This window comes from Ambystoma mexicanum, chromosome 1q (assembly GCF_040938575.1).
Source record: "Ambystoma mexicanum isolate Mex_15411 chromosome 1q, UKY_AmexF1_1, whole genome shotgun sequence".
Lineage (NCBI taxonomy): Eukaryota > Metazoa > Chordata > Amphibia > Caudata > Ambystomatidae > Ambystoma > Ambystoma mexicanum.
The window spans coordinates 1,545,165,973-1,545,190,682 of NC_090922.1; the positions used below are offsets into that span (position 1 = coordinate 1,545,165,973).

General features: G+C 51.5%; 1 long non-coding RNA gene across 1 annotated transcript; it reads left to right on the forward strand.

Moving 5' to 3' along the window:
* The first annotated feature begins 569 nt into the window (after positions 1-569).
* Positions 570-23,295, forward strand: LOC138551721 (uncharacterized). The gene is made up of 3 exons (XR_011295438.1): positions 570-678; positions 22,127-22,189; positions 23,175-23,295. It is a non-coding gene; the product is annotated as an uncharacterized lncRNA (long non-coding RNA).
* Positions 23,296-24,710: the final 1,415 nt, after the last annotated feature.

Consider the following 24,710-nt stretch of genomic DNA (forward strand, 5'->3'; position numbering starts at 1 on the left):
ACAATGCATGGCACGAGTGACACTGCATGCACAGACATAGAATAGACACATGCCATGAAATTAAGGCCCATCTGCTTGTCGCTTCTGCACTATCATGCTGGTTCCTGCTGCACACTCATGCTAGTACTTCTGCTCTCTCATGTAGGTCACTTCTGCGCTCTCATGCTGGTCACCTCTGCACTAACTGATCACTGTATCATTCTGAGCTCCTAAAGCCGTGTGCCCCTTCCTCTCTCTCCTTAGCACCTTCTCAAACTCAGGCCCTTATCTAACCCTCATTTAGAGGGTCTTGCCACACACTGCTGCCCCCCTGAGGAAGAACCCCCCCCCCCCCATGCAAGGCATTGCAATGAATAGTGCCCGTGACAGGGTGGGGGCTGTGCAGTCAGACGGCTGTAACACACTCCACGGAAAGCGACTGAGAGAACTAAAGCGCGTCCGTTTGACCACATTCTGTGGCATGATGGCGGGAGGGGCTGGGGGGCGGGGGGGTCACCCACCACAGGATGTGCCTGTGAGCACAGGGAGGGGGAGGGCTGCTGCAGTCTCGAGAGGAAGTTACAGAGCATGCACAGAGCTCGGCTGTGGTGAGAGTCTCATGAGAGCCATCACCCCTCAAAGCTGCAGGCCTGGGGCACCCTCGTGTGACCTGTGCGGACATTCCTGCGCCCCCCAGAGGTAGGACTTGCTGTGTGTGTGCCTGCGTGGGGCGGAGGTTCAGAGCTGGGATTGGCTGAACACCTGCTCCTCTAGCAGGAGGCTATGGGTGTGTCAGACATGGGGAGAGCAGATAAGAACACGTGTGTGCATGTGTGTCCTCCAGCAGGGAGCTGAAACGCTAAATGCCACGGAAAAGCTACACATCTTTCCTTGTCAGCCAGTGGCTGATGTGGGGGGAGCGGCGTGAAAAGGCAAAGATGTGATGCCTCTGTTTGACCCGAGGGGAGTGAGGGCTGGAGGGGGTCCATCCCCTCCTCCCCCCAGCTCATAAGGCAGGCGCACATGTTAAGCCCCAGAGCTACAGTGCAATAGTATGGACTATATTGCTGTGTTGTGAGACTGCTGCCTGGCAGCCTGGGGCACCTCCCCTCCCCCCCATTGAGAGCCCCTCCCGGCCCTGGCACCGCCCATCCCAACCCACACCCATGCCGAATCTATTAAATATGGCGTCTCATAACATCAAGCGCCTAGAGTCGGTTATCACAGCGCTCACACGTCTTTTACTGGCTTTAAAAGAACCGATGCAAACAGGCGCAATGCAAATAAACTCTGACTGTGTTGCAACCCCTGGGTCAGGCAAGATGACATGAGCTCAGGAGAAGTTGCAGCGGCTGCACAGCGCTAAGTCACATGTCATGCAATAATCCTTACCCAGAGGCAGATTGCAGGCTTTATTTAGACATAACATGAGTTATGTGCACTCCCACCAGCAGGTGGCGGTGTCGTTGTTGGCACTTGGGCCAGAAAGGGATGAATGGCATTTGCCCACAATGTGCCACCAGCGAATGGACAGTCCTGTAGACCCTTCTCCATGTCCGTGCCACTGGGACCTGTTGTGATCCTTCTCCAGGTCAATGCCACTGGGACCTGTTGTGATCCTTCTCCAGGTCCCTGACACTTCGACCTGTAGTGATCCTTCTCCAGGTCTGTGCCAGTGGGACCTGTTGTGATCCTTCTCCAGGTCCCTGCCACTGGGACTTGTTGTGATCCTTCCCCAGGTCCCTGCCACTGGGACCTGTTGTGATCCTTCTCCAGGTCCCTGCCACTGGAACCTGTAGACCCTTCTCCAGGTCCCTGCCACTGGGACTTGTTGTGATCCTTCCACAGGTCCCTGCCACTTGGACCTGTTGTGATCCTTCTCCAGGTCTGTGCCACTGGGACCTGTTGTGATCCTTCTCCAGATCCCTGCCACTGGGACCTGTTGTGATCCTTCCCCAGGTCCCTGCCACTGGGACCTGTTGTGAGCCTTCTCCAGGTCCCTGCCACTGGGACCTGTTGTGATTCTTCTCCAGGTCCCTGCCACTGGGACCTGTTGTGATCCTTCTCCAGGTCCCTGCCACTGGGACCTGTAGACCCTTCTCAGGTCCCTGCCACTCGGACCTGTTGTGACCCTTCTCAAGGCCCCTGCCACTGGGACCTGTAGATCCTTCCCCAGGTCCCTGCCACTGGGACCTGTTGTAATCCTTCTCCAGGTCCCTGCCACTGGGACCTGTTGTGATCCTTCTCCAGGTCCCTTCCACTGGGACCTGTTGTGATCCTTCCCCAGGTCCCTGCCACTCGGACCTGTTGTGATCCTTCCACAGGTCCCTGCTACTGGGAACTGTTGTGATCCTTCTCCAGGTCCGTGCCACTGGGACCTGTTGTGATCCTTCTCCAGGTCTGTGGCACTGGGACCTGTTGTGATTCTTCTCCAGGTCCCTGCCCTTGGGACCTGTTGTGATCCTTCTCCAGGTCCCTGTCACTGGGACCTGTAGACCCTTCTCCAGGTCCCTGCCACTGGGACCTGTAGAGCCTTCTCAGGTCCCTGCCACTGGGACCTGTTGTGACCCTTCTCCAGGTCCCTGCCACTGGGACCTGTTGTGATCCTTCTCCAGGTCCCTGCCCCTGGGGCCTGTTGTGACACTTCTCCTTGGCCGTGCCACTGGGACCTGTTGTGATCCTTCTCCAGGTCCCTGCCACTGGGACCTGTTGTGATCCTTCTCCAAGTCCCTGCTACTGGGACCTGTTGTGATCCTTCTCCAGGTCCCTGCCACTAGGACCTGTTGTGATGCTTCTCCAGGTCACTGCCACTGGGACCTGTAGATCCTTCCCCAGGTCTGTTCCACTGGGACCTGTTGTGATCCTTCTCCAGGTCCCTTCCACTGGGACCTGTTGTGATCCTTCTCCAGGTCCCTGCCACTGGGACCTGCTGTGATCCTTCTCCAGGTCCCTGCCACTGGGACCTGTTGTGATCCTTCTCCAGGTCCGTGCCACTGGGACCTGTTGTGATCCTTCTCCAGGTCCGTGCCACTGGGATGTGTTGTGATCCTTCCACAGGTCCCTGCCACTGGGACCTGTTGTGATCCTTCTCCAGGTCCATACCAATGGGACCTGTAGATCGTTCCCCAGGTCCCTGCCACTGGGACCTGTTGTGACCCTTCTCCAGGTCCGTGCCACTGGGACCTGTTGTGATCCTGCTCCAGGTCCCTGCCACTGGGACCTGTTGTGAGCCTTCTCCAGGTCCCTGCCACTGGGACCTGTTGTGAGCCTTCTCCAGGTACGCGCCACTGGAACCTGTTGTGATCCTTCCAAAGGTCCCTGCCCCTGGGACCTGTTGTGATCATTCCCCAGGTCCCTGCCACTGGGACCTGTTGTGATCCTTCTCCAGGTCCCTGCCACTGGGACCTGTAGACCCTTCTCCAGGTCCCTGCCACTGGGACCTGTTGTGATCCTTCCACAGGTCCCTGCCACTTGGACCTGTTGTGATCCTTCTCCAGGTCTGTGCCACTGGGACCTGTTGTGATCCTTCTCCAGATCCCTGCCACTGGGACCTGTTGTGATCCTTCCCCAGGTCCCTGCCACTGGGACCTGTTGTGAGCCTTCTCCAGGTCCCTGCCACTGGGACCTGTTGTGATTCTTCTCCAGGTCCCTGCCACTGGGACCTGTTGTGATCCTTCTCCAGGTCCCTGCCACTGGGACCTGTAGACCCTTCTCAGGTCCCTGCCACTCGGACCTGTTGTGACCCTTCTCAAGGCCCCTGCCACTGGGACCTGTAGATCCTTCCCCAGGTCCCTGCCACTGGGACCTGTTGTAATCCTTCTCCAGGTCCCTGCCACTGGGACCTGTTGTGATCCTTCTCCAGATCCCTTCCACTGGGACTTGTTGTGATCCTTCCCCAGGTCCCTGCCACTCGGACCTGTTGTGATCCTTCCACAGGTCCCTGCCACTGGGAACTGTTGTGATCCTTCTCCAGGTCCGTGCCACTGGGACCTGTTGTGATCCTTCTCCAGGTCTGTGGCAGTGGGACCTGTTGTGATTCTTCTCCAGGTCCCTGCCCTTGGGACCTGTTGTGATCCTTCTCCAGGTCCCTGTCACTGGGACCTGTAGACCCTTCTCCAGGTCCCTGCCACTGGGACCTGTAGAGCCTTCTCAGGTCCCTGCCACTGGGACCTGTTGTGACCCTTCTCCAGGTCCCTGCCACTGGGACCTGTTGTGATCCTTCTCCAGGTCCCTGCCACTGGGACCTGTTGTGATTCTTCTCCAGGTCCCTGCCCCTGGGGCCTGTTGTGATCCTTCTCCTTGGCCGTGCCACTGGGACCTGTTGTGATCCTTCTCCAGGTCCCTGCCACTGGGACCTGTTGTGATCCTTCTCCAGGTCCCTGCTACTGGGACCTGTTGTGATCCTTCTCCAGGTCCCTGCCACTAGGACCTGTTGTGATGCTTCTCCAGGTCACTGCCACTGGGACCTGTAGATCCTTCCCCAGGTCTGTGCCACTGGGACCTGTTGTGATCCTTCTCCAGGTCCCTTCCACTGGGACCTGTTGTGATCCTTCTCCAGGTCCCTGCCACTGGGACCTGCTGTGATCCTTCTCCAGGTCCCTGCCACTGGGACCTGTTGTGATCCTTCTCCAGGTCCGTGCCACTGGGACCTGTTGTGATCCTTCTCCAGGTCCGTGCCACTGGGATCTGTTGTGATCCTTCCACAGGTCCCTGCCACTGGGACCTGTTGTGATCCTTCTCCAGGTCCATACCAATGGGACCTGTAGATCGTTCCCCAGGTCCCTGCCACTGGGACCTGTTGTGACCCTTCTCCAGGTCTGTGCCACTGGGACCTGTTGTGATCCTGCTCCAGGTCCCTGCCACTGGGACCTGTTGTGAGCCTTCTCCAGGTCCCTGCCACTGGGACCTGTTGTGAGCCTTCTCCAGGTACGCGCCACTGGGACCTGTTGTGATCCTTCCAAAGGTCCCTGCCCCTGGGACCTGTTGTGATCATTCCCCAGGTCTGTGCCACTGGGACCTGCTGTGATCCTTCTCCAGGTCCCTGCCACTGGGACCTGTAGATCCTTCTCCAGGTCCCTGCCACTGGGACCTGTTGTGATCCTTCTCCAGGTCCCTGCCACTGGGACCTGTTGTGACCCTTCTCCATGTCCGTGCCACTGGCACCTGTTGTCATCCTTCTCCAGGTCGCTCCCACTGGGACATGTTGTGATCCTTCTCCAGGTCTCTGCCACTGGGACCTGTTGTGATCCTTCTCCAGGTCCCTGCCACTGGGACCTGTTGTGATCCATCTCCAGGTCACTGCCACTGGGACCTGTAGATCCTTCTCAGTTCCCTGCCACTGGGACCTGTTGTGATCCTTCTCCAGGTCCGTGCCACTGGGACCTGTTGTGATCCTTTTCCAGGTCCGTGCCACTGGGACCTGTTGTGATCTTTCTCCAGACCCCTGCCACTGGGACCTGTTGTGATCCTTCTCCGGGTCCCTGCCACTGGGACCTGTTGTGATCCTTCTCCAGGACCGTGCCACTGGGACCTGTTGTGATCCTTCTCCAGGTCCGTGCCACTGGGACCTGATGTGATCCTTACACAGCTCCCTGCCACTGGGACCTGTTGTGATCCTTCTCCAGGTCCATACCACTGGGACCTGTAGATCCTTCCCCAGGTCCCTGCCACTGGGACCTGTTGTGATCCTTCTCCAGGTCCCTGCTACTGGGACCTGTTGTGATCCTTCTCCAGGTCCCTGCCACTAGGACCTGTTGTGATGCTTCTCCAGGTCACTGCCACTGGGACCTGTAGATCCTTCCCCAGGTCTGTGCCACTGGGACCTGTTGTGATCCTTCTCCAGGTCCCTTCCACTGGGACCTGTTGTGATCCTTCTCCAGGTCCCTGCCACTGGGACCTGCTGTGATCCTTCTCCAGGTCCCTGCCACTGGGACCTGTTGTGATCCTTCTCCAGGTCCGTGCAACTGGGACCTGTTGTGATCCTTCTCCAGGTCCGTGCCACTGGGATCTGTTGTGATCCTTCCACAGGTCCCTGCCACTGGGACCTGTTGTGATCCTTCTCCAGGTCCATACCAATGGGACCTGTAGATCGTTCCCCAGGTCCCTGCCACTGGGACCTGTTGTGACCCTTCTCCAGGTCCGTGCCACTGGGACCTGTTGTGATCCTGCTCCAGGTCGCTGCCACTGGGACCTGTTGTGATCCTTCTCCAGGTCCCTGCCACTGGGACCTGTTGTGAGCCTTCTCCAGGTACGCGCCACTGGGACCTGTTGTGATCCTTCCAAAGGTCCCTGCCCCTGGGACCTGTTGTGATCATTCCCCAGGTCTGTGCCACTGGGACCTGCTGTGATCCTTCTCCAGGTCCCTGCCACTGGGACCTGTAGATACTTCTCCAGGTCCCTGCCACTGGGACCTGTTGTGATCCTTCTCCAGGTCCCTGCCACTGGGACCTGTTGTGACCCTTCTCCATGTCCGTGCCACTGGCACCTGTTGTGATCCTTCTCCAGGCCGCTCTCACTGGGACCTGTTGTGATCCTTCTCCAGGTCTCTGCTACTGGGACCTGTTGTGATCCTTCTCCAGGTCCCTGCCACTGGGACCTGTTGTGATCCATCTCCAGGTCACTGCCACTGGGACCTGTAGATCCTTCTCAGTTCCCTGCCACTGGGACCTGTTTTGATCCTTCTCCAGGTCCGTGCCACTGGGACCTGTTGTGATCCTTTTCCAGGTCCGTGCCACTGGGACCTGTTGTGATCTTTCTCCAGAACCCTGCCACTGGGACCTGTTGTGATCCTTCTCCAGGTCCCTGCCACTGGGACCTGTTGTGATCCTTCTCCAGGACCGTGCCACTGGGACCTGTTGTGATCCTTCTCCAGGTCCGTGCCACTGGGACCTGATGTGATCCTTACACAGCTCCCTGCCACTGGGACCTGTTGTGATCCTTCTCCAGGTCCATACCACTGGGACCTGTAGATCCTTCCCCAGGTCCCTGCCACTGGGACCTGTTGTGATCCTTCCACAGGTCCCTGCCACTTGGACCTGTTGTGATCCTTCTCCAGGTCCATGCCACTGGGACATGTTGTGATCCTTCTCCAGGTCCCTGCCACTGGGACCTGTTGTAATCCTTCTCCAGGTCCATGCCACTGCGACCTGTTGTGAGCCTTCTCCAGGTACGCGCCACTGGGACCTGTTGTGATCCTTCCACAGGTCCCTGCCCCTGGGACCTGTTGTGATCATTCCCCAGCTCCGTGCCACTGGGACCTGTTTTGATTCTTCTCCAGGTCCCTGCCACTGGGACCTGTTGTGATCCTTTTCCAGCTCCCTGACACTGGGGCCTGTTGTGATCCTTCTCCAGGTCCCTGCCACTGGGACCTGTAGATCCTTCTCCAAGTCCCTAGCACTGGGACCTGTTTTGATCCTTCTCCCGGTCCCTGCCACTGGGACCTGTTGTGATCCTTCTCCAGGTCTGTGCCACTGGGACCTGTTGTGATACTCCCCAGGTCTCTGCCACTGGGACCTGTAGACCCTTCTCCAGGTCCATGCCACCGGGACCTGTTGTGATCCTTCTCCAGGTCCCTGCCACTGGGACCTGTTGTGATCCTTCTCCAGGTCCCTGCCAATGGGACCTGTAGATCCTTCTCAGTTCTCTGGCACTGGGACCTGTTGTGATCCTTCTCCAGGCCCGCGCCACTGGGACCTATTGTGATCCTTCTCCAGGTCTGTGCCACTGAGACCTGTTGTGATCCTTCTCCAGAACCCTGCCACTGGGACTTGTTGTGATCCTTCTCCAGGTCCCTGCCACTGGGACCTGTTGTGATCCTTCTCCAGATCCCTGCCACTGGGACCTGTTGTGATCCTTCTCCAGGTCCCTGCCACTGGGACCTTTTGTTATCCCTGTTGTGATCCTTCTCCAGGTCCATGCCACTGGGAACTGTTGTGATCCTTACACAGGTCCCTGCCACTGGGACCTGTTGTGCTCCTTCTCCAGATCCCTGCCACTGGGACCTGTTGTGATCCTTCTCCAGGTCCCTGCCACTGGGACCTGTTGTGATCCATCGCCAGGTCCCTGCCACTGGGACCTGTTGTGATCCTTCTCCAGGTCCCTGCCACTGGGACCTTTTGTGATCTCTGTTGTGATCCTTCTCCAGGTCCATGCCACTGGGACCTGTTGTGATCCTTACACAGGTCCGTGCCACTGGGACCTGTAGACACTTCTCCAGGTCCCAGCCACTGGGACCTGTTGTGATCCTTCCCCAGGTCCCTGCCACTGGGACCTGTGGTGATCCTTCTCCAGGTCCGTGCCACTGGGAACTGTTGTGATCCTTCCCCAGGTCCCTGCCACTGGGACCTGTTGTGATCCTTCTCCAGGTCCCTGCCACTGGGACCTTCTGTGATCCCTGTTATGATCCTTCCCCAGGTCCCTGCCACTGGGACCTGTTGTGATCCTTCTCCAGGTTCCTGCCACTGGGACCTGTTGTGATCCCTGTTGTGATCATTCTCCAGGTCCGTGCCACTGGGACCTGTTGTGATCCTTCTCCAGGTCTGTGCCGCTGGGACCTGTTGTGATCCTTCAACAGGTCCCTGCCACCGGGACCTGTTGTGATCCTACTCCAGGTCATTGCCTCTGGGACCTATTGTGATCCTTCTCCAGGAGCCTGCCACTGGGACCTGTTGTGATCCTTTTCCCAGGTCCCTGCCACTGCGACCTGTTGTGATCCTTCTCCAGGTCCGTGCCACTGGGACCTGTTGTGATCCTTCTCCAGGTCCCTGCCACTGGAACCTTTTGTGATCCTTCTCTAGGTCCCTGCCACTAGGACCTGTTGTGATCCTTCTCAAGGTCTGCACCACTGGTACCTGTTGTGATCCTTCCCCAGTTGCCTGTCACTGGGAACTGTTGTGATCCTTCCCCAGGTACCTGCCACTGGGACCTATTGTGATCCTTCTCCGGGTCCCTGCCACTTGCACCTGTTGTGATTCTTCTCCAGGTCCCTGCCACTGGCTATCCTTCCCCATGCGCCCATATATCATGGATAGTCCATTCCCATCCGTGCATCTATCATGGCTATCCTTCCCCATGTGTGCATCTATCATGGCTATCCTTCACCACACGTGTATCTATCATGGCTCTCCTTCCGCCTGCATACATCTATCATGGCTATCCTTCCCCATGCATGCATCTATCATGGCTATCCTTCGCCACACGTGTATCTATCATGGCTCTCCTTCCGCCTGCATACATCTATCATGGCTATCCTTCCCCATGCGTGCATCTATCATGGCTATCCTTCCCCATGAATGCATCTATCATAGCTATCCTTCTCCATGCGTGCATCTATCATGGCTGTCCTTCCCCACTCATGCATCTATCATGACTATCCTTCCCCATGCATGCATGTATCATGGCTAGCCCCTCCCCATGTGTGCATCTATCATGGCTCTCCTTCCCCACATGCACATCTATCATTGATATCCTTCCCCATGCATACATCTGTCATGGCTATCCTTCCCCACTCGTGCAACTTTCATGGCTATCCTTCCCCATGCGTGCCTCTATCATGGCTATCCTTCCACATGGGTGCATCTATCATGGCTTTCCTTCCCCACACGTGCATCAATCATGGCTATCCATCCCCATGCGCACACATATAATATCATGGCTATCCTTCCCCATGCGTGCATCTATCATGGCTACCCTTCCCATGCATGCATCTATCATGGCTATCCTTCCCCATGCATGCATCTATCATGGCTATCCTTCCAAATGCGCTCATCAATCATGGCTATCCTTCCCCATGCGTGCATCTATCATGGCTATCCTTCCAAATGCGCTCATCAATCATGGCTATCCTTCCCCATGCGTGCTACTATCATGGCTCTCCTTGCCCATGCGTACATCTATCATGGCTATCCTTCCCCATGCGTGCATCTCTCATGGCTATCCTTCCCCATGCATGCATCTATCATGGCTATTCTTCCCCATGTGTGCATCTATCATGACTATCCTTCCCCACACGCGCATCTATCATGGCTATCCTTCCTCATGCGTGCACCTATCATGGCTATCCTTTCCCACGCATACATCTATCATGGCTATCCTTCCCCATGCATGTATCTATCATTGCTATCCTTCCCCATGCGTGCATCTCTCATGGCTATTTTTCCCCATGCGTGCATTTATCATGGCTATCCTTCCCCACGCGTGCATCTAGCATGACTATCCTTCCCCATGTGGGCATCTATCATGGCTATCCTTTCCAATGTGTGCCTTTATCATGGCACTCCTTCCCCAGGCATGCATCTATCATGACTATCCTTCCCATGTGTGCATCTATCATGGCTCTCCTTCCGCCTGCTTGCATCTATCATGGCTATCCTTCCCCATGCCTGCATCTATCATGGCTCTCCTTCCGCCTGCAGCATCTATCATGGCTATCGTTCCCCACGCCTGCATCTATCATGGCTATCCTTCCCCTTGCGTGCATCTATCATGGCTATCCCTCCTCATGCGTTTATCTATCATGGCTCTCCTTCCCTATGCATGCATCTGTCATGGCTATCCTTCCCCATACGTAAATCTATCATGGCTATCCTTCCCCATGCGTGCATCTATCATGGCTATCCTTCCCCATACGTAAATCTATCTTGGCGATCCTTCCCCATGCGTGCATCTATCATGGCTAGTCCATCCCTATCCGTGCATCTATCATGGCTATCCTTCCCCACACGTGCATCTATCATGGCTAGTCCATCCCCATGTGTGCAACTATCATGGCTATCCTTCCCCAGGCATGCATCTATCATGACTATCCTTCCCATGTGTGCATCTATCATGGCTCTCCTTCCGCCTGCAGCATCTATCATGGCTATCGTTCCCAATGCATGCATCTATCATGGCTTTCTTTCGCCATGCGCCCATAAATCATGGCTAGTCCATCCCCACCCGTGCATCTATCAAGGCTCTCATTCCCCACACATGCATCTGTCATGGCTATCCTTCCCCATACGTAAATCTATCATGGCTATCCTTCCCCATGCATGCATCTATCATGGCTATCCTTCCCCATGCATTCATCTATCATGGCTATCCTTCCCCATGCGTGCATCTATCATGTCTATCCTTCCCCACACGTGCATCTATCATGGCTATCCTTCCCCACACGTGCATCTATCATGGCTAGTCCATCCCCATCCGTGCATCTATCATGGCTATCCTTCCCCATCCGTGCATCTATCATGGCTATCATTCCCCATGCGTGCATCTATCATGGCTAGTCCATCCCCATCTGTGCATCTATCATGGCTAGTCCATCCCCATACGTGCATCTATTATGGCTATCCTTCCCCATGCGTGCATCTGTCCTGGCTATCCTTCCGCATGCGTGCATCTATCATGGTTCTCCTTCCCCATTTGTGCATCTATCATGTCTATCCTTCCCCAAACGTGCATCTATCATGGTTCTCCTTCCCCATACGTGCATCTATCATGGCTATCCTTCCCCATGCGTGCATCTGTCCTGGCTATCCTTCCGCATGCATGCATCTATCATGGTTCTCCTTCCTCATGCGTGTATCTATCATGTCTATCCTTCCCCATACGTGCATCTATCATGGTTCTCCTTCCCCATTTGTGCATCTATCATGACTATCCTTCCCCATGCCTGCATCTATCATGGTTCTCCTTCCCCATGTGTGCATCTATAATGGCTATCCTTCCCCATGCGTGCATCTATCATGGCTATCCTTTCCCACGCATACATCTATCATGGTTCTCCTTCCCCATTTGTGCATCTATCATGGCTATCCTTCCCCATACGTGCATCTATCATGGTTCTCCTTCCCCATACGTGCACCTATCATGGCTATCCTTTCCCACGCATACATCTATCATGGCTATCCTTCCCCATCCATGTATCTTTCATTGCTATCCTTCCCCATGCGTGCATCTCTCATGGCAATCCTTCCCGAAATGAGCATCTTTCATCGTAATCCTTCCCTATGCGTGAATCTATCATGGCTATTTTTCCCCATGCGTGCATTTATCATGGCTATCCTTCCCCACGCGTGCATCTAGTATGACTATCCTTCCCCATGTGGGCATCTATCATGGCTATCCTTTCCAATGTGTGCCTCTATCATGGCACTCCTTCCCCATGTGTGCAGCTATCATGGCTATCCTTCCCCAGGCATGCATCTATCATGACTATCCTTCCCATGTGTGCATCTATCATGGCTCTCCTTCCGCCTGCATGCATCTATCATGGCTATCGTTCCCCACGCCTGCATCTATCATGGCTATCCTTCCCCTTGCGTGCATCTATCATGGCTCTCCTTCCGCCTGCAGCATCTATCATGGCTATCGTTCCCCATGCATGCATCTATCATGGCTCTCCTTCCCCATCCATGCATCTATCATGGCTCTCCTTCCCCATCCATGCATCTATCATGGCTCCCTTTCGCCATGCGCCCATAAATCATAGCTAGTCCATCCCCATCCGTGCATCTATCAAGGCTCTCATTCCCCACACATGCATCTGTCATGGCTATCCTTCCCCATACGTAGATCTATCATGGCTATCCTTCCCCATGCATTCATCTATCATGGCTATCCTTCCCCATACGTAAATCTATCTTGGCGATCCTTTCCCATGCGTGCATCTATCATGGCTATCCTTCCCCATCCGTGCATCTATCATGGCTATCCTTCCCCATCCGTGCATCTATCATGACTATCCTTCCACATCCGTGCATCTATCATGGCTATCCTTCCCCACACGTGCATCTATCATGGCTAGTCCATCCCCATGCGTGCATCTATCATGTCTATCCTTCCCCATGCGTGCATCTATCATGGCTATCCTTCCCCATGCATTCATCTATCATGGCTATCCTTCCCCATACGTAAATCTATCTTGGCGATCCTTTCCCATGCGTGCATCTATCATGGCTATCCTTCCCCACACGTGCATCTATCATGGCTAGTCCATCCCCATGCGTGCATCTATCATGTCTATCCTTCCCCATACGTGCATCTATCATGGCTATCCTTCCCCATGCATGCATCTATCATGGCTATCCTTCCCCATCCGTGCATCTATCATGGCTATCCTTCCCCATCCGTGCATCTATCATGACTATCCTTCCACATCCGTGCATCTATCATGGCTATCCTTCCCCACACGTGCATCTATCATGGCTAGTCCATCCCCATGCGTGCATCTATCATGTCTATCCTTCCCCATGCGTGCATCTATCATAGCTAGTCCATCCCCATGCGTGCATCTATCATGTCTATCCTTCCCCATACGTGCATCTATCATGGCTATCCTTCCTCATGCGTGCATCTATCATGGCTATCCTTCCCCATGCATGCATCTATCATGTCTATCCTTCCCCATGCATGCATCTATCATGGCTAGTCCATCACCATGTGTGCAACTATCATGGCTATCATTCCCCATGCGTGCATCTATCATGGCTGTCCTTCCCCATGCATGCATCTATCATGGCTGTCCTTCCCCATGCGTGCATCTATCATGGCTGTCCATCCCCATCTGTGCATCTATCATGGCTATCCTTCCCCATGCGTGCATCTATCATGACTATCGTTGCCCATACATGCATCTATCATGGTTCTCCTTCCCCATGGGTGCATCTATCATGTCTATCCTTCCCCATGCGTGCATCTATCATGGCTATCCTTCCCCATGCGTGCATCTATCATGGCTATCCTTCCCCATATGTGCATCTATCATGACTATCGTTGCCCATACGTGCATCTATCATGGTTCTCCTTCCCCATGCGTGCATCTATCATGGTTCTCCTTCCCCAATGTGTGCATCTATCATAGCTATCCTTCCCCATGCGCACATCTGTCATGGCTCTCCTTCTCCATGTGCGCATCTCTCATGGCTATCCTTCCCCATGCGTGCATCTATCATGGTTCTCCTTCCCCATGCGTGCTTCTATCAAGGCTATCCTTCCCCATGCCTGCATCTATCATGGTTCTCCTTCCCCATGCGTGCATCTATCATGGTTCTCCTTCCCCATGCCTGCGTCTATCATGGTTCTCCTTCCCCATGCCTGCATCTAACATGGCTTTCCTTCCCCACACAGGCATCTATCATGTCTATACTTTCCCATGTGTGCATCTATCATGGCGCTCCTTCCCCATGGGTGCATCTATCATGGCTATCCTTCGCCATGCGCACACATATAATATCATGGCTATCCTTCCCAATGCATGGTTCTGTCATGGCTATCCTTCCCCATGTGTACATCTATCATGGCTATCTTTCCCCACACGTGCATCTGTCATGGCTATCCTTCCCCACGCGTGCATCAATCATGGCTATCCTTCTCCATGCATGCATCTATAATGGCAATCCTTCCCCATGCGTGCATCTATCATGGCTATCCTTCCCCATGCATGCATCTATAATGGCAATCCTTCCCCATGCGTGCATCTATCATGGCTATCCTTCCCCATGCGTGCATCTATCATGCCTATCCTTCCCATGCGTGCATCTATCATGGCTATCCTTCCCCATGCGCACATCTATCATGGCTATCCTTCTCCATGCGCTCATCTATCATGGCTATCCTTCCCCATGCATGCATCTATAATGGCAATCCTTCCCCACGCTCACATCTATCATGGATATCTTTACCCATGTGTGCATCTATCCTGGCTATCCATCCCCATCAACGCATCTATCATGTATATCCTTTCCCACGTGCGCATCTATCATGGCTCTCCTTCCACATGCAGGAGGCCTTCTCGTTGTGTGGGCTCTGCCATATCTTGAGCCTCTCTGTGAGGATGTGCTGTCGCCCTAATATTGCACCTGTTCCTTCCGCCTGCAGCTGCGGACTGCTGGTGGCTTCCTTGCTAAACGGACCACTGTCATTCTGCTCCCTGTGGTGTTCCTGGAAAGTCTTATCACAGCCTCTGCCACGTGTCCTCACACTACTGGGCTTCCTGCTCCAGCCCCGCTTCATACCAAGCGCAGAAGGTTTCTTCTACCAAGGCCCGGACGGACAGGAAAGAAAAAAGAAAGCTTTTCAGTGTGCACTGAGAACGTGTTGTACTACGTTCAGAGTGTGGACTCTGCCAGTCCTGGCCCTGGAGCCTGGGGCCACGCATTTGGCTGTCCCAGGCAGTGTTATAGGGCAATCAGCTGTGCTGCCACAAATAACACAGAGCCATGGATCAGTTTACCTTGCCTTTAATCTCTCTTAACATTACCTGATTTCCATTTACCTTGACCCTCTCTTTTCCTCCCCACTCCCTCATGCCCTCCCTTCATCACATGGCTTGCCATTAAAGGGCCCATTTTGTTTCTTCTCTGCAACACCTCCCCCTTACTTATCATGGGAGTTCTTGGGCTTACATTTGTTCAAATAGACGTGATGGCCTGTTCACTTCCTGTTGTGGTTTTCTGGGTGATTCATGGGTCTCACTCGGTCTCTCCTCAGTCTCCTGTTGACTATCCTCAGGTTGGTCACCTTTGTCTTTCAGTTCTTTCTCTCCTCGTGATGGCCTCTTCACTACCTGTCGTAGTCTTCTGGGTGATTCATGAGTCTCACTCGGTCTCTCCTCAGTCTCCTGTTGACTATCCTCAGGTTGGTCACCTTTGTCTTTCAGTTCTTTCTCTCCTCGTGATGGCCTCTTCACTACCTGTTGTAGTCTTCCGGGTGATTCACGAGTCTCGTCCGCTCTCTCCTCGGTCTCCTGTTGACTATCCTTGGGTTGGACACCTTTGTCTTTCAGTTCTTTCTCTCCTCGTGATGGCCTCTTCACTACCTGTTGTATTCTTCCGGGTGATTCACGAGTCTCGTCCGCTCTCTCCTCGGTCTCCTGTTGACTATCCTTGGGTTGGTCACCTTTGTCTTTCAGTTCTTTGTCTCCTTGTGACGGCTCTAGGGTTTCAGGTTCAGTCTGGTGCAGTCGGCAGAAGAAGAAGGCATTCCAGGTTATTTCTCACTTGTCTTCTGTCGCCGTGGCCATTGATCCTTTGACATTGGTCACGAGCAATGGCTCAGGGCGTTATCGAGGGTCTATCTTTCTTTGTGTCTTTGCTGTACCAGGATGGGTTCCCCAACCGGGAGTTGTAGTTCTTTTGCTCCTCTTCACTGGTCTGCCCATTCCTTGCTATTCTCTTTCCTGTATTCCTGCATCTTGCTCCACCGTGTAGCCCTCCAGTTGTAGCAAGCGCGTTTGGGGCTTATATCTTACCATGATCTCCATAGGCGTCTTGCCGGTTAGCTTTTTGTGGTGTGTCCCGGTAGCTCTCCAGCATTTGGCACACTTCTTGAGGGGGGGTGACTGGCCTAGGAGAGCCTTTTGTCTGGTCCCTTTTAATGATGACCATAAACCGCTCCACCATCCTGTTGGCTTGCAGCCACAGTGGTGTGATTTTTTGATGGTGGAACCCTAGGTGTGCTGCTGGCTTCCGAAATTCTTGTGCTTGGAATGGGGGCATGTCAGCCTACACAACATTTGGTATCCCCCACTTGCTGAATAATTCTTCTACTACTCCTACTACATGATGGAATGGTATTACCCAAATGGACCTTTTACAATTGACCTTTTGTCCTAATTGACCTAATTATAGTGGTCCTAGTTGACCTTCTGCACAATTGACCTTTATATTATTTTAGTTATTTTATATATGTATTGGGTTGGTTTTGGATTATAAATAATATAAGGGGATTGGGTGGGTGGTTGTGTTTTTTTTGTATTGGGTGGGGGGATATATGTCCTAATTGACCTTTTAAATTAGGTAAATTCTCCCGAGGTCAATTTTCCCAAGGTCAATTGTGAAAAGGTCAATTAGTATACATCCGATGGAATGCTGTGGACTGTACCTGTTTTACTACTGGGAATTGTGAGTATTCATCCATTGCCATGAGTAGGTGGCCCCCTTCTTTGTGGGGGCCATAGAAATCCATGGCTACTCGCTGCCCTGGTCCTTCAGGTAGTGTTACTATGTTTAGGGGGCACATGACTGTGTTCGCAGCTGCTCTTTGACTCGCTTGAGAGTGGCTCAGTATGTCCTCAACTACTGCGTCCATATATGGGAACCATACTAAGTTCCGTAGTATCTTTTTCGAATTTGCTATTCCTCTATGCCCTTCGTGTACTATATTTACCGTCATTTTCCTGAGGCCCTCGGGACTACCAATCGGTTTCCTCTCAGTAGGATGCCTTGTTCCATGGTGTCTTGTTCTCTTTGTGCTTTGGCCATCCTCTCTATCTCTTTTCTGTCCACCTCCATGTTCTCAAACAGTTCCTTGTGGCAGTTCTTCCACCTGTTTGTGTTGGTCAGGTGCACCGCAGCTTGGATAGTGTGATCAGTAGGTAATCGTAGGTGGAAGTGCATTCTCCGATAGGTACATGATGTTGTGTTCTGCCTCCTGTTCTAGTGCCTCTTTTCTTTGCCCTTCTGGGTGTATAGATATATAGTCTGTTGGGTTTGCATCCCCTCCTGGTTTGTGGATGATGCAGTAGTCATATTCCTGGAGCCTGATGCCCCATCTTTCGTTTCATGGATTCATTTTGGTTTTTGGGTTCCCAAATAAGTAGAGGAGTACTTGGTGTTCCGTTATGAGCGTGAACCTCCTTCCGATGACGAAATGATGGAACTTCTCGCAGGCCCACACTGCTGCCAGGCTTTCTCTCTCGGCTTGGGAGTAAGCTCGCTCTGTGGGTGATAAGGCTCTGCTGGCGTACACGATGATGGGTTGCGTTCGTTGTCCATTTGGTTCAGTTTGGGCGAGGATAGCCCTTAGTCCCACACGACTGGCATCAACAGTTATCTCTGTGTCCCAGTCAGGGTTGAAGTAGGCCAGTCTGCTGTTGTTAATAAGCTCTGTCTTTATGACTTGAATGCCGTTCTAGCATGCCTTGCCCCATTCAAACAGGGTGTCATTTTTGAGCAGCCGTCTCTAGGGGGTCTGTGAGTTTGGCATTATTGGAAAGGGAGCAAGCGCAATAGCCCGCCATGCTCAGGAATGACCGGAGTTCAGCTACTCCTGCTGGGGGAGTCAGGTTGACGATTGCTCTTATCTTCTCATCTGCTGTTATTCCTTGGTCCGAAAAGATGTGCAAGAAGAATCTTAAGCTGGACCTGTTGATGTCGCATTTGACCCCGTTTAGGGTGAGGCCGGCTGTATGTAGAATTTCACACTCTCTTTGTACGGATTTGCCATGTTGATCTCAAGACGTGGCGAACATCAGCATATCATAACTGTAGTTCAGTGCATTAGGCACTGGCGCTATTAGTCTGTAACTGGTTTCCTGGAATATTTCCACTGTTGAAGATATTCCAAAGTTAAGTTGCTTATAACGAAACAATCCTTGATGCGTTGCAAACGTGGTGATGCGTCTCCATTTGGGGTGGATGACCAACTGGTGGAAGCCCTGGTTGAGGTCTAGTTTGGAGAACCAGTTGGCTTGGTTCAGTCTGACCATCATGTTGTCTATGTTTGGGGATGTGCCTCTCTCTTTGGATTGCAGCGTTTGGTATGCGCATGTCGACACAGAGGCGTAACCAGCCTATTTCCTTTGAAACAATGACAAATGGTGACACCCAGGGGGTTGGACCACTCACTCTTTCGATAATGTCATTGTTTAAAAGGAGTTGCAGCACTTGTGTCACTTGTGCTTGCAAATGGAAGCCTACCCGGCGTGGATGTTGGGGTACTGGGACGACAATTGGGTCGATGTGAATGGAGATTACAGAGTCTTTAAGCATGCCCACTCCTATGAACAGTGTGAGAAACTAAGCTTTGGCTGTATCTAGGGTAATCTCCTAACAAGACATTGCGTTCAGTTCATGAGCTCTTATATGAAGGGCCTGAATGACCTCTGATTGGCCCTAGTGTTTGTCAATTAGGGCGAGTGCTTGCGCTGTACAGTAGCTTAGTAGGCACCGACCTGCCATGGGGCTTTGTATGACATGGATGGTCATAGATACTCTTTGGCCTTTGTGGTATAGATTGCATTGAATCTGGCCTGTTGACTGGAGTGTGTTTGCTGTGCCCAATTGGAATATGCGAGCTTGGGACAGGCGTCATATGTAAATGTCTTTTAATGCTTGGTATAGTGATTCGTTTATGACATTTACGGTTGTGCCCGTTTCTACGATGAATTGATGATTCAGCCCTCCTATCTGAACAGTGACCTTTGGGGCGGCTCTGTCACCCGTCTTTTCACCGATTAGTCTCAGATACTCTTTGCTATATCGGTCCCGATGGCCATACTTTCTGAAGTCTTGTCCTTCGTCTTCTCGATCTGTGGGTGGGTTTTCATATGGGTCTTTGGCCTATCCTGCATATGGTTTAGTCTGTAGTTGGTGTTGGGGTGCTCCTGCTGGTAGGCATAGCTTGTATCCTATATTTGGGTTTAGTCTGTAGTTGGTGTTGGGGTGCTCTGGTTGGTAAGCGTAGCTCTCTGCTAGGTTTGGTAGGTGACTATATTCATCTGGGCATTGCAATGGTGGTTGAAGGTCTAGGTCTTCCATTGTTCTAACCATACCGGTTTGAGTTTGAAATGCAGGTGGGTTCCTTCCCGGGCGTGTCACTCGGGCATTCTGATTAGCGTACATCTTGTATCTGAATCCCTGTATTTGTATCTTGTCGTCTCAGGTTCCCTCTGGGCATTGCCGGCTTATAGTTTGGGAGAGTTGGGGCTTTTTCTCTACACGTTACTTGGAAATGATGGTCCTGACACACCTCGTGCACACTTGTCCTATGGCTGGGCATTGTCCTCTGCGGGAGTATTCACACCTGCATCTGTGACACCTCGTGCACATTTGTCCTATGGCTGGGCATTGTCCTCTGCGGGGGTATTCACACCTGCATCTGTGACACCTCGTGCACATTTGTCCTATGGCTGGGCATTGTCCTCTGCGGGGGTATTCACACCTGCATCTGTGACACCTCGTGCACATTTGTCCTATGGCTGGGCATTGTCCTCTGCGGGGGTATTCACACCTGCATCTGTGACACCTCGTGCACATTTGTCCTATGGCTGGGCATTGTCCTCTGCGGGGGTATTCAAACCTGCATCTGTGACACCTCGTGCACATTTGTCCTATGGCTGGGCATTGTCCTCTGCGGGGGTATTCACACCTGCATCTGTGACACCTCGTGCACATTTGTCCTATGGCTGGGCATTGTCCTCTGCGGGGGTATTCACACCTGCATCTGTGACACCTCGTGCACTTTTGTCCTATGGCTGGGCCTTGTCCTCTGCGGGGGTATTCACACCTGCATCTGTGACACCGCGTGCACATTTGTCCTATGGCTGGGCATTGTTCTCTGTGGGGGTATTCACACCTGCATCTGTGACACCACGTTCACATTTGTCCTATGGCTGGGCATTGTCCTCTGTGGGGGTATTCACACCTGCATCTGTGACACCTAATGCGCATTTGTCCTATGGCTGGGCATTGTCCTCTGCGGGGGTATTCACACCTGCATCTGTGACACCTCGTGCACATTTGTCCTATGGCTGGGCATTGTCCTCTGCGGGGGTATTCACACCTGCATCTGTGACACCACGTGCACATTTGTCCTATGGCTGGGCATTGTCATCTGTGGGGGTATTCACACCTGCATCTGTGACACCTCGTGCACATTTGTCCTATGGCTGGGCATTGTCCTCTGCAGGGGTATTCACACCTGCATCTGTGACACCTCCTGCACATTTGTCCTATGGCTGGGCATTGTCCTCTGCGGGGGTATTCACACCTGCATCTGTGACACCTCGTGCACATTTGTCCTATGGCTGGGCATTGTCCTCTGCGGGGGTATTCACACCTGCATCTGTGACACCTCATGCACATTTGTCCTATGGCTGGGCATTGTCCTCTGTGGGGGTATTCACACCTGCATCTGTGACATTGCTTGGCTCCTTGGGGCCTTTGGTGTGGGTATCTTGACCCCGGTATGAATGGTACCCCTTGGTTTCTGGCATTGACGTTCAGCATGTTCTGCATTTCCGCGATACTGTCGCCTTTTCTTGGGTTTCAATGGCTGCTGCTTGCATGTCTACTCTCTCGTAAACACTGGCTATGTTTATGATTCCTTGCCTTGAAAGTGGCTTCTTCAGCAGGTGTTTCCTGAATACTGAGGATGTGAATCCTTAAATTATTCTGAGTCGGATCGCTTCCTCATCGGAGAAGTTTGATAAATCACTGTGAGTTATCTTTTCTTTGGAGTCTTATCACAAACTCACCAATGGTCTCATGCAAAAGCTGGGCGCACTGGTTAAAGGAGTATCTTTTGCAGTCTCTATTTGGCAATATGACCATTTATCTGTTGACGGCCGCTATCACTAGTGCATATGTGGACTTTTCCTGTGTAGGGATTGTCTTTAAGGTGCATTTTATTTCTTTTCCACCTAGGTTAGTAAATATGTCTGCTTTATTCTGTGAGTTTTGATCTCCCATGGCCCTTAAGAAGTCTTGCAATTCTTCCATCGATTCTTCCCAACCTGGTCCTCGGTCCTGGTGTGGGTGCAGTGACAAGGGATTGGGCCGTCTCAGAAACGTTGCTCTTGATGCGGCTCCTATTATAGGATTTGCTGGGATTCCTGCCTCTGCTCCTGCTTCTACGGCCCCTTTTGTGAGCTAAACTACAGGCCCATATCCCTACTAGAGGGGGTATGAAAAATATTGCCTAGAATCATATACGAGCACCATCAAGTATGGGTTCTAAAGGAGGGCCTTGTAAATCATCTACAAGCTGGATTTCTAAACTACAGGCCCATATCCCTACTAGATGGGGTAGGAACGATATTCACCAGAATCAAATACGAGTACCTTCAAGCATGACTTGTACAGGAGGGCCTCATGGATAGTCTACTGACGGGTTTTCTAAAGTACAGGCCTATATCCCTTCTAGATGGGGTAGGAAAGATATTGACCAGAATCATATACGAGCACCATCAAGAATTCGATGCACAGGAGGGCCTTGCAGATCATTTACAGGTAGGATTGCTAAACTACATTTGGGGGTGGGATCGGCAGCTCCCTCTTTGGTGATTTACATGATATATTTTCTCTGAATGTCATGTGAATGCTTCAAGTTTTTAATTCAGATCATACTTATTGTGGATTAATCTTATGATGTTTGCTTCCTCCAGAGCTGAATACTTTATTGGTGTGTCCTCGTGTTCAGAAAAGGTCAGGATCACAGACCACACATGGTAAGTAACTGCTGTGATCTATGTCTGCCTCTCTGCACAGGGTGCTCTTTGCTTCTGGCAACCGACCTGTGTACCCCCCTATGATGCCCCCCACACACTCCCTCCTCTTGCCTTTCTCTTTTTCCTCCTATCGTGCACAGAGGTGGAGTAGGAACCAAAGGTGGCCTTTAAGTGGCCCCATGTCACGTGGAGCAAAGACGGATAATGAGCAAACTCCCTCCCCCCACAGAGAGCTTGGATGAGGGCAAATGTTTGCCTTTTATAGTATGTTTATCTGTAAACAGTGATTAAAAAAAGTCATTTAAAAAACCTTTTCAACATGTTTAGGGGCCCTGTGCAGACAAATTTGTCTTTTCACCCCATCAAAATAAATATAGAAATCCAACACTCTCTGTGACCCCTCCCCCTTCACACCCATCACAACCGTTTGCTTGATGAGTTGACCTTCCAGCAATCACAGCCAGCTCCATGAAAGTCTGACAACCAACGAAAAGGAACCAGACTATCAGATTGGGAGCTGTGGTTAGAACATTTCTAGTTAGTTAAGCTTCCATTGCTTCGTGTAACATTAGTAGGAGGTCCCGTTGTTTTTCTTTGGACTGTCTGAAGGGTGACGTCCTACTTGATGGAGTCATTCGCTGCGTTGGTCGCTTGACACTATTCACACAGGGGATTGACACCAATAGGCCACAGATCAATCCTTTCACTTTAGGCTGATGTCTCATCCTAGGTGAAGATCCCCCTCCCCCACTAACCCAGTCCTGATTATAGAGGAGGTGACAGCATTTGCAGATACAACACAGTCAAGCACGGGCAACAATCCCTTGCTACCTAGCCAGACGTGCACAGGCTAAGAAAATGTGCACAGTATGTGTCCCGTTGAGGATGTTGAAAGGAATTTTGAGTATGTTTACTATAGGATAAATACAATTGGATGAGACCCAATTGTAATTTGGGATCCACGATTTGTATTTTTGTATCATAGATTTTTGGGAACACAGGAATCCACATGGGGAGATGAAAACAAACACCTCTGTCCTGATGAAGGCTGTTGTAACAAGAGGATCATCCAGTAGCGCATGAGGCTGAAACACTGTTGTGTCGATAAGCTCATTTTGGGGTGGTCAGGGAAGGTCCCAATGATGACTAGGAGTTCACGTTGCATGTGCAATATTTGTGACTGGGTGTGCGGCAAAGTTGACGGGATGTTACAGTTAGATATGTATCCAATGTAGTTAAATGTGAATAGGATGTGTTACTTCAAGTGATACTTTGTGTTCAAAATTGATACATATTAGACTTCCACATGCGTAGAAATATAACACACAATCCATATATGGTGTGCGATAAGGTGCCTATAACCTGGGCGACGAGGAGTTTTCCTAATGTGCATGCGAGGAAGGGGCCTTGTCACAGAGGACCCACTGTAAAGAAGAGAGAATATTTGAATAAACATGCATGCACACTGAGATACATACACAGGGAAGGTATAGATCTCCACGTAGTGGGCTGTTTAATACACATGTATTAAACTTGCAGTCAGGAGTTTGCATGGTGAATTTTAAGTGATTTGGAGAAAATCTAGTCCTGCAGGGTTGGAGGCCAGAGGAGGAGTAATGATTAACGGAGCAGATAGACATGTAGCAAACCAGGACAAGTATTTATGGCCTGGTTGTTTCGCAGAAAGCAGATGTAATCTATTTTAAGTGCATGGGAGCTTGTAGAGGGGTCCGGCAATTTGGTTTTGACCAACAATACATTTTCGTGATGTGACGCTCGAGGCCTGAGTGACCGATACTCCCAGTGTTTTGAATGTTTTCTTAGGATGTGGTCAGAAGCCACGAGTGTTGAATTGGTAGTCGTTTCAATTAGTAATTTTCCAATGACGCCAGTAAGCTGGGGTGGGTGAGATCATTATCAACAGTTCAAAGGGAACCTGTTTGTTCTGCTCTTTCTGATTTTGTTTGAAGTAGTCATGCAAAGCATTTGCAATTACATTTAGGGATGAGAGGTCTCAGACCAGCTGGGACTTGTAATGTATTATGCTTGTATATGAATGTGTAACTGTGTTATGATGTCATGACCTGCCACGGACACATCCTAAAAAATGTGGTGTTCTGTGAATAGGATCTAAACATGCTAGTTAAGATAACAGTGACCAATGGAAATGGAGGAATTGGAGAATGATTGGATTTCTTTGTATAGGTTTTGGCCAGTCATTTATGGAGGGTGGACTGTAATAAAATATATGGTGTTTTAACAGTTGCAAAAATGTATGTAATGTGTCATCTTATGTGGTTCAGAGAGACTCGGGTTAGTTTAACTCTACAGCTTCATCCAGCCCCTCCCGAGACGATAGTACAATAAACTCGCTTACATACAACCGTGCACTCGTTATTTAAGTGGTGGGCCTGCTTTCGGTTAAGGTGTTTAAAGGGCCATCCATACACTTATAATAAGCAGTGCAATATATAGCCTCTCGAAGGCCTTCGACCAGGTGGACAGAGCTCTATTATGGAGC